General features: G+C 43.2%; 1 protein-coding gene across 1 annotated transcript in view; it reads right to left on the bottom strand.

Moving 5' to 3' along the window:
* Positions 1 to 552: 552 nt before the first annotated feature.
* Positions 553 to 10,711, bottom strand: part of LOC309842511 (uncharacterized protein) — a gene marked incomplete at its 5' end in the record, with an annotated part of 50,471 nt that continues 40,312 nt past the window's right edge. Inside the window, 2 exons of the mRNA XM_082686705.1 lie at positions 553 to 1,098; positions 2,034 to 2,117. The remainder of the gene's footprint in view (positions 1,099 to 2,033; positions 2,118 to 10,711) is intronic.

Raw genomic sequence — 10,711 nt, 5'->3', positions numbered from 1 at the left:
AAGAATCAACAAATGTATTCTCTGCTCTTCATGAACATATCCTTATTCATCGGCCTGAAATAACCTCCTGGGGAAGCTAAAATAGGTCAAACTTGTACAACACGCTCCTTAGAAATATTTGCTTAAAAACCTTGATTTGGCTCTGAATTTCTTTCGAATGAATCATAAGAGTCTGGATGATAAAAGGAATTATGTTTAGAGACACGTATTTGAAACAGGCACTGGATAAGAATATAGGAATTTCTTTTGGTAGGAATCTGTGGGTTTCTGAACCCTTCTCCAGAAGGGCTGTTCCCTTGAAAAAAGTCTCTGGTTGAATAACAACCTGATCAAAGAGGAAGTGACCTTGACAATCTTGACTACCAGTGAAGAGGGGAAATGTTCAAAAGTGGAGATCTACGGGTGGCTCTTCATATAAAAACCATTCATAATAGGTGAAATTCTCTCCAGATCAGAATCCATACTGCGCCATTTAAGAATCTACCTTATGCTGTTTCAGGACTGCACATTAATGGATGACCCAAGAATGCTCCCAAGAAATGATGAATAATGTCCACTCGAATATTTTAATCATTAACTTTAGAGGAACCTTAGACTTACGTCCAGTGACAGGAGCAGGTGCAGGAGGATGGTGGTTGGAAAAGATGTCATCTTTCTAGATGCTTCTTTCTAGATGCTTTCTAGATGCATCTTTCTAGAAGCTTCGAGATAGGGAAGGTAGATAAAAGTAGTATTTGAGTGCTGGGAATTTCTTCTCGTGTTTATATAAGGGCAGTTTTGCTATCGGCATTTAGGAAATTGAAATATAAATAGACAATAAAATTTTATCTAGACCATGTAAACATTATGGGTTTTACAATTTGGCCTGAAAATCTCCTAAGATTTGCTTGCTGGATTTCCATGTGATAACCTCGTTGAACATTAAACCCCAAAATGGAGAGGGTGGGTAGGTGACAAGAGATTCTGAAACCAAACAGCCCAGCGCTCTGAGGTCTGTTTATCAAGAGGATTTTTAATTCTGTTAACTTCAGGGTATAGGTACTTTGTTTCTATAGGCCCAGATGAGTCCGTTTCTGGTGTCTTTTCTCGTGGGGCAGCCTTGGTAGGGTAGAAGAGAGGAGAATTTACAACCTGAGCACCTAGGCTTCAGTCCCCAATCTACCACTCACTAGTATGAAGCTGGGGAAGTTACTCAACCTGTTGGAGCCTCAGTGTCCTCATCTCTAAAATGGGGCTGATAAAACGGCCTCATATAGTTGCTGTGGTCCCCGAATTCTGTAAGATGTTCAACCGCATGTTGTGGGCACCCCATGAAGGTTCAGCCTGAATCAATCTTAAAGCTCATGGGAGTCCTTCTTTTATGTTTGTAGTATTTCCTGGTTAAAAGTATTTTAAGTATCACAGTTTTGGGAGCTAGGGGTAGGAGGGATACTTTCAGTGTCATCAAGTAAAGATACTGGTTTCCAAGACTGCGTTTGTGAAGGCTGCATCGCACACCTACAGAGGATTCTAAGTTCTGTCCTGCAAATCCCTCTCACGACCTTAGAAATTACTCTATATCAATACATATATTTATCATAGCAAAGAGCAGAAACTCTCTTTTGTGCTGAAAACAATCTTCTAACCATAGCCACGACTCAACAAACACGTGTTGAGATGGGTGTATGCAGGGATTTGAAGGGATTCCAGTGTTTTCTTCTACCCTCCAGCTCACTGCCCTGTGGAAAGTGTCCCTGGTGCGGGGCCACAGGACCAGCCTCCGACCTCTCCTGATTTATAGCCTTTTCCTGTGCACTGCTTCTCTCAAAGCTAAAAGCAGGATATTACACTCCTATTTGTTTTACTTCTCTCCCCTCGCTGGGCGTTTAAGTCAACTTGGATTAAGAAACCAAAATGGCCACCATGCTTTTTGATCTTTGGTGCAAGGGGAATGGGGGAAAAGATTCTCACTAGCTACAGACACCGTGTGCCCTGCTCTCCCCTCCAGCGGATGGTGCGGGAAGCGAGGTCCCATCTCAGTGAGGAATACAGACCCGCCCACTCTTGGGGAACCAATGTGTCTCTCTCCAAGTCCTTGGTGGCTCTCACGAGAGTGTGGCATCCAAACTCTTGGGTTCCTTTAAGAGAGAGAGAGAAAAAAAAAGAAAGTCATTAAATCTCTGCCAAGACTTAAAAAGTGAAGTCGTTGAAGTGACTTCATGTTTGAAATAAAGAGGCAGTTCATGGGGTGGAGTTAATGAGGGCAGAGGTGAGTCATGGAGTCCTGAGTTGTGCATATAATTACAGCTCATTTAGAAATAAGCACGTATGTACATGACCTTTATTCTCCACCAAAGCTGCACAAACGTCCGCTTCCATGCTGACACAGACAACCAATGGAAATAAATTCAAACAGCAGGAGCCCGACATCTGATCACGTTCCAGGAGATTAGATGGTGCTGAGCGGATGAGGCATTGAGAAATACCACGCGTCCATTAATCACACACCTTCAGAGGTCAAGGTGCCCAACTGACGACGGCTGGTCTCCGCGACTCTGCGGGCTTGGGTTGATAATCGTCCTCCAGACTGACACGGCACCTTGGACTTCCCTATTCCGTGCCACCGTCTTCCAGGTTTCCGTAAAGCCAGCCCTTTGGAGGAATCTTTGCCTCCCTTCCCTTCCATAGTCCTGGATCTTGGGATTCCTTTTCATGATCCCCGGTCCCTGGTCCTCAAGTCGTCTTAGTCTTTTCCCCGTAAGGTCTCATTCTTGCCCGTCTCTCTTGTTGCTTCCTGTTCCCGCTGATCCTCTCCCCTCCCCTCTAACTCCCCCCGCCCTTCAGTTCATCCTCTCCCTCACTGCAGATCTGTGTCCCTAGAATGCCCTTTGCAAAGGTCCCAGCTCAGCTGGGACAGAGATCTTCCCTCCACTAGCTGCAAACATCTAACCTGACTTTCAAGTATAAAATCTGGCCCAAGTCTACGTCCCCAGCGTTTTCTCCCAGAGCGCACCCCCCCCACCCCTGTCCTAACTGGTGGCCACCCTTCTCTAATATACCCAGTGGGTTTCAGGTGGGGCACTTGGCCCCGTAATGTCCTCCTCTTGTCTCCCTTGTGCCCGTGAAGCCCTCGCTGGCAGGTGTATCCCCTCTGAGGAGCCTTATCCAGCCATCGCTTGGCTTTTTTATCTCCTCTATGTGGATGCACCAAGGCCCTCCTCACACTCACCCACCCCCAGTCATCCGCTCCTCCACAAAGCATTCCTGGTCTCTGAGCCAGAGGATTCTCCCCACTGTCACCTCTACAGCCCCCTCATGACTGCTCATGACCCATGACACATACTGCCTGGTTTTATAGTTCTCTGTTCGGTTATAAGCTCGTTGGTGACAGGCACCGTGTCTTACTCATCCTTTAAGACTCTGGAGCACCCAACACAGTATATTATCAAAAGATATCTGTTGAATGAATTAAGAAAGCATTTAAAGGATCTTATCAGAGCAACAGACACCTTGACCCTAATGGACAGAGGTCCTCTAGTCCCGTCTTCCAGGTGACATCTGAACTAACCCTCCTGTATCTTTACGGAAGATCCACCGGAGTCTGCCTTGTTTTCATCAAGCGTTGTGCCAACTTACTGGGGATTGCAGAGTTTTGTTTGAAAATTAATATGTAATGAAGAAAATAAGTATCTCGTACCTCTATATACGTACGATGAGCCATGGCATCTCTGCTACAGGTCAACCCTGCCAACCTTTTGAATACACGGCTCAAAACCACACATTATTCAAGTCAAAGGCACCAGCAGAGTATGAATAAGGTAGAGAGGTGACAGGGGCCCTGGTGTCATATCCCGGGCCTGGGAGGCGATTCACCTTAACACGCACCCTCTCGGTCCCACATCCTGCTCAGGAACCGTCCCTTTTTAAAAAGCAGCATTGCAAAATCCCGGCCCCAAAACATCAAAAGGTCCTGAAGTTAAATGTCATTCTCCACACCACTCATCTCCTTCCAGCTTCACACCAGTCACTCCCCATCGCCCACAGTTTTTCCTGTCCATGAGCCTTTTCGGGGCTAAAACGCCATGTGTTTCCTATAATAGCGACACTAATAGGTCACCACCGTGGTTCTGTGTCATGCCTATTTCAAAGACACTCCGAGTATTTTATGACTGTCACACTATTAACATGTTATTAATTGACAAAATAATTCCATAAAGTAATTAACAATTACACTCCCCACAGAGGAAACTAAAGCTCAAGATTTACGTAACCAACCCTCGGATATTACAAGGTCAAAGTCAGGACCCGAACTAGAAACAAGGCCTCCTAATTCGTTGCTATACTTGGAAGGTTGTGCTTCCTTATCTTTACCCCATGTGTTCTCTAAAAGATACAAGAAACCAGGAGCAGGGCATTAAAAAAAAAATGCTATCTTCTAAAAATAACATCACACGTTTAGTCCCCAACTGCTCAGTTATGCGAACAAATGCTCTGCTCTCTTATTTTCCCTTGTCTGGGGAGACCTAGCCTGTCTTTAAACACTGAAAATGGGCTTTCCCTTCTTCACGGGAGTTTCTGTGCTACAGTCCCTGGTTTAACAGAGCCTCTCAACCACCCTTTCTGCTTTCAGTGTGGGGACGCCATTGAGGTCAGTTTTCTTCTCAGTTCAAAACCTTCCAATGATTTCCCCATCCTTCAGAGTAAAAGCCGAAGTCCTTGCTCTGAGGTCTTTCATGACGTGGCCCCTGTTCCCTCTCTATCCTCATTCTTCACTCCTCTCCCCCTCATTCACTACACTCCAACCATGCCCTCCTGTTCCTCAGACACACTCCTGCCTCAGGGCCTTTGCACATGCTCTTCCCTTTGCCTGGAACACGCTTCCCCAGATGACTCAGATACCATTGAGGGCTTTACACAAATATCACCTCCCCAGCAACGCCTTCTCTGGCTACCCAATCTAACATTGCAGCCTCTCTTCTTCCTCTACCTCAGCAGGTTCAAGATCTGCCTTTGCCCAACTTTTTCCCCCTTCATCCTTGACATTATCCAACATATTTTACTCATGGTTCTTGTTTGTTGTCGTTAACCAGTAGGGCAGCCTGGTGGACACAGTTGGGACGGAAACACATGTCTTTGTGTGAGGGATATTGTGTGCGTTGGTGACCAAGGCTCTCCTAATTGGCTGGCTTGCCTGCGTATGCTACTGTGAAACGCTACGACAAAGTCACTGGTGGTTTGAATTACTTTAAAACTCAGAATACTATTAATTTCCGGTGAACAATTCCAAGAAACATGGTACTTGGGGAAGAATTAAGATGTTTTCGGAGCAGCACAAAGGGCTGCCTGCTGTGAATCTAGGGGGGAAAAGACCATCCTGCTGAAGTCATTTTCCTGTTTAGCAAACCACAGTGGGCAGTTCGGGGGATATTTTGAGATTTACTGTACTCTGATTCATTCAAAATGAGATTCCACATGATAATTTGTTTCTTTAAAGTGTTTTGGAAGAAAGTAGTTTCCATTCCAGCTCATATTTTTGTTTTAAAAATAAAAAAAGCATTTATCATGTCTAAGCCTAGAAGTTACTGAATTTATACCAAAAAGTTTTTTTACAGGTTACTCAGTAAGACTTTAAAAAGAGAGCGAGAGAGAGAGATTTTGGTTTTTAGTATTTATTTATTTTTTATTTGTGGGAGTGCGTGAGAGATATTTTTTTTTTCCAAAGATTTTATTTATTTGACAGAGAAAGAGAGAGAGAGAGAGCACAAGTAGGCAGAGAAACAGACAGAAGAGGGAGAAGCAGGCTCCCCGCTGAGCAGGAAGCCCGATGCAGGACTTGATCCCAGGACCCTGGGATCATGACCTGAGCGGAAGGCAGACGCCCAACCCACTGAGCCACCCAGGCACTCCTAGAGAGATTTTAAATAGACGCATCTTTTCAACTAAATTAGCGTTCGTCGAGCGCCTTCCAAGGTGTGTCCTGAAGCAAATGATTGAGCCACACTTTGCCTTATTTTGTGCATGAGAAGGGGTGAAGGGTTCCTGTGGCCTTTTGTAAATGCTGACTGCAGGTGCCCCCTTTGCCCGTCTCACTGTGGGGTGGAGGGATGGAGGCCTGTGTCGCGCTCGGTGGCCCGGGTCGGCGAGGTGCCCTGCTCCCACCTGTGTTTCAGGGGCTGCTGCCAGAGGTGAGGCGCACTTCCTGATGCCAGCTCCCCTTTGGCAGCAGAGCTCCGGGCCTGCAGGAGCTCCCACTGTCTTCTCACATATTCCCTGATCCTCTCCGTGACCCTGAGCCCACATGACAGCTGCAAAAACCACGGTCAGCTTCTCTCCAAGGACTACTGGTTTTGAAGATTGCTGCATTTCTCATATGATTTGGACAAACAAATGGGATGATGATTGGGGTTCTTCATAGGAAATCCCCTCTCTGATAGTGTCCCAGTGTTCCTTGAATGCCCGAAAACACCCACAGCCAGGCCTCTGTCTTCTTCATGCCTGTGTTCTCAAGCATCTAATGCAATAACTTGCATGTAATAAATATTCAATAAATAGGTACTGAATTAAGGCTTTTGTGGGATGAATTTTTCAATATTAAATGTCTTTTTTTTTAATGTTAAAAGTCTTAAAGGACATTTCTCTGTCTATACGGAAAGCCTCTACTTGTGTTTTAACACTGAGCTTTTGAATGAAAAGCACTATGTGAGGCACCTGGGTGGCTTGATCGGTTGAGCATCTGATTTCGGCTCAGGTCATGATTCCAGGATCCTGGGATCGAGCCCTGCACTGGCTCCCTGGGCTCCCACAGGTGGGAGCAGGGCACCTCGCTGACCTGGGCCACCGAGCACGACACAGGCCTCCATCCCTCCACCCCACAGTGAGACGGGTGGAGGGGGCACCTGCAGTCAGCATTTACAAATACAGCATTTACAAAATACAAAAAAGTATTTTGCCCAGCAGAGAGCCTGCTTCTCCTTCTCCCTCTGCCTTTCCCCTTGCTCTCTTTCTCAAATAAATAAATAAAATCTTTAAAAAGAAAGGAAAAGAAAAGCACTATGCATATATGCACAAGGCAATGTGTTTAAAGTTAAATAATTTAAAATATATGAAGCACGGCACTGCAACACAACAACAAGAGATTCTGAACCATCAGATGGAGAAAGTCTCACTCCCTAGAAAGGGAACGCTTTCCCCGTTCATCCTGTGTACACTGGTATGTTTACAGTTGTGTGTTAATGCAGTAGAAGGAGTGAACTAGGGATCCACACCACGACATGGATGTATTCCAAAGACAGGCCAAGTGAAAGAAGCTTCACACAAGAGTACACATTGTATAATTTCATGTATATAGAGTGTAGAACAGGCCAAAGCAATCAATGGCAGAAAAAAGAAATAGGATACGGGCTGTCTCAGACCTAGAGCAGGAAGTAGCTGGGAAGGACAATGGAACCTTACGAGGTCATGGTAACCCCCTCACGTTTTCTTAGGGATTTGCCTCACTCAAGTGTATACATTTGTGAAAATTTATCTGGTGGCACACTTGAGATTCATGAATTTTACAGCATGTGACTTTTATCTTAAAAGAAATAAAAAGGGGGGAAATGCCTATAAATTGGAGTTTAGCTAATGACAGGTATGCCGAAGTGTTTAGGGTGAACACATACTGACAGCCGCCACTTACTGTGAAATGCATCATAAATAAGATGGATTCACAAAATAGAGAAAAGGAGCAGTTTGTGAATCTACTACTGTGTGCAAAAGAAGTGTAGGAAGGATAATCCAGACACAAACGAGACCGATCCCCTGCAAGGAGTAGATGGGAATGTGGAGGGAAGAATAGGGGAAAGACAACACTTCCCTGGCTGGACATTCTGTATTACTCCAACTTCAGAGTCACAGCAATGTTGGTCCCCCACACATCAAAAAAGTAAGTATAAATATTTTGAAGCAACCAAGGTACGGAAGAAATCCAAAGCAGAACACAAGCAATAACGTGAACTTGACTGTATTACAAATGAATAACACAACTGTGAAGAGGGTAGGGAAGAAAGGAACTAAGCTAAACAACTTTTGGCTACAAACCATAGAGCTAAAGACAAAAAGGCTAGTGTACAAATATTGGGCTCTGGTTAGCAAATTTGTCTCTCTGGCAGGGACTATGAATTAGCAATTCTGAAACTACTTGATGTGTGTTTGGGGATTGGACAAATAAGTTAATACACTGTGGATAATGAGAACCATGTTTTCCCCTGCAGAGCTACAAGTTGGTCTATTATATGTGAATAGGAATCTGTAAATATATATGTACACACATCTACTCACACACACAGATGGATAAATACAGAAATACAGGTGGTACACATTAATAACACACACACTTCTTATCTGCATCATGGGGAGGGCGATGGGACTCCCATAGCCTTAAGCACACTTAGTGCCCAGATCTTGGTTTCTAAGCACCATTCTCTTATAAAACAACCCAGGGGTCCTCGAAAAAAATAGGGAAAATACAAAATAAACCTTCAACATCTTATGTTGCCAGAAAGTAAGAAAGTGCTCCAAAAATGTCAGAACAGGTCAAAAGGATGCTGAAGTTCAACTGAAGGGAGCTTCCAATGACCCAACGGACAATTGGAGCAACAAAATAAATTGAGATATACTGGATTATACCCAAAAGTGAAAGAATGATACTTGACTCCATCTTGATATAAATAAATAATGGAACAGATAGAAAGATGAATTAATTAAATAAATAAATAAATATATAAATAAGAGGGGACACCTTTTCCTTAAGGTATAATCCCAGCCAATCAATGTAGAAAGAATGAGGGACATGGGAAATCACCATTAGAGAGCATAGGCAAAACCCCTCCAATGCCTGTTAAAATCAGTAGGTGAAATTTAAGGAGAAGCAGAATATTTGTGTAGTCTTGAAGTATCTCCTCCAAAACACTTACTATTTACAAAGTGAAAAATCATAAATTTATAGTGGAAAAGACTGGCATACAACCCCTTAACCAAGGGATGAAAGATATATCTGTGACAATTATATAGAGTGCCAAAATGCCTACCCCCACCATGTGATAAACAGAGAAGGGTATAATCTCATTTCTGTGGTCTTCTTGCAAAAAAAATGCATAGTCTCAATTTAATCACAAGAAAACGTCAGAGAAACCCAAATCGGAAGGACCTTCAACAAAGTAAGTGGCTAGTACACATCAAAAGGGTCAAGGGTAAGATAAACAAAGACAGAGGGGCTTTCACTGATCATAGGCTAAGGACACACAGCAACTACATGGAGGGTGGGGTCCAGGATTGCATTCTGCACCAGAGAAAGGACCTTCATGGGAAAACTGAGGCACTTTGAATAAGATCTGTAGATTCGTTTAATAGTGTTGTAGTATTTTTTCCCCAAGTTTTTATGTAAATTCCAGTTGGAAAAACAATTTTTTAAATTAAAAAAAAAAACAAAACTCAGGGGGCACCTCTGTGGTGCAGTCAGTTAAGTATCCAACTCTTGCTTTCAGCTCAGGTCATGATCTCAAGACCGTGGGATTGAGCCCCACTTCTAGCGCCAAGGTCGGTATGGAGTCTTCTTGACCCTCTACCTTCTCTCTTTCTTCTTCTTCTCTTTCTCTCTCTCAAATAAATAAATAAAATCCTTAAAAAATAAAAAAATCACTATTAAAAGGTTTAAAAAATAGTGTCATAATGTTAATTTTGTGTTGATTAATTCTAATATTGATTTGGTCATTGTATTATGGTTTTGTAACATGATAATCTTAGGGGAAGGTGATGAAGGGTATTTGGGAACTGTATGTATTATTCATGGAACTTTTCTGGAAATCTAAAATTATTTCAACATTTCAAAAACTAAAAAGATACGATGGATGAATGGATGGATATATGGTTGTATAGTAAATGCATATATGAAAATGACAACTGTAGACACTGACCGACGGGTACAAGGGTGTTCACTCTACAGTTCTTTCAACATTTCTGCATGTGGGAAGCTTTTAAAAATAAAACGATGGACACATCCCTTTTTTTATAAAGTTTTCAAAATTTTAATTCCAGTGTAATGTACAGTGTTCTATCAGTTTCAGATGTACGATATAGTGCTTCCACAATTCTATACATTACTCAGTGCTCATCATTACAAGTGCAGTCTTTAATCCCCATCCCCTATGTCCCTCATCCCCCCCACCCAGAAACACCCAATTTTTAATAAACATGGCTTAACTTTGATCCTTTGATAAGTAATAACTTACTTATTCCTAATTGAACATCAAGGGTTTTGTGACCAGTGATTTGAGGTCAGTGGAGTGGAATAAAGTAACTCTGATCAGGATGACACAGGACGGAGAACCTTGTTCTGGAGTTAGCATTCAGAACAAGGTCATCCAAACAACAAAGGATCAAGTAAACAATAGCAAGAGAAGAATACTCAGACCTTAAAAGTGAAAATGAAATCATCAATGAGAAGACCACCTTTGTTTTCAGACACATGGTGTCCTCTTGTTCTGGAAGTCCCTGAGTAGAGACCGCTGTCTCCGTGACAGGCCCATCTCTGTGAGCATGATTAACCTTATCAAGCCACTGATTAGGAGAGGGCAGAGGTGGTGGACCCAGCGAAGCTAGGGCTGGTGTAAGTTGGTACAGTTGCCTTATTTAATATTCCCTCATTGCTAAATAAACTGATCGAGTGAATCATCCCCACAGTAAAATGATGTAA

The sequence above is a fragment of the Mustela nivalis genome, assembly GCF_964662115.1.
Source record: "Mustela nivalis genome assembly, chromosome: 10".
NCBI classification, from domain to species: domain Eukaryota; kingdom Metazoa; phylum Chordata; class Mammalia; order Carnivora; family Mustelidae; genus Mustela; species Mustela nivalis.
Note: the sequence above shows the minus strand (reverse complement) of the source record. Positions and strands in the feature narration are given on the sequence as shown.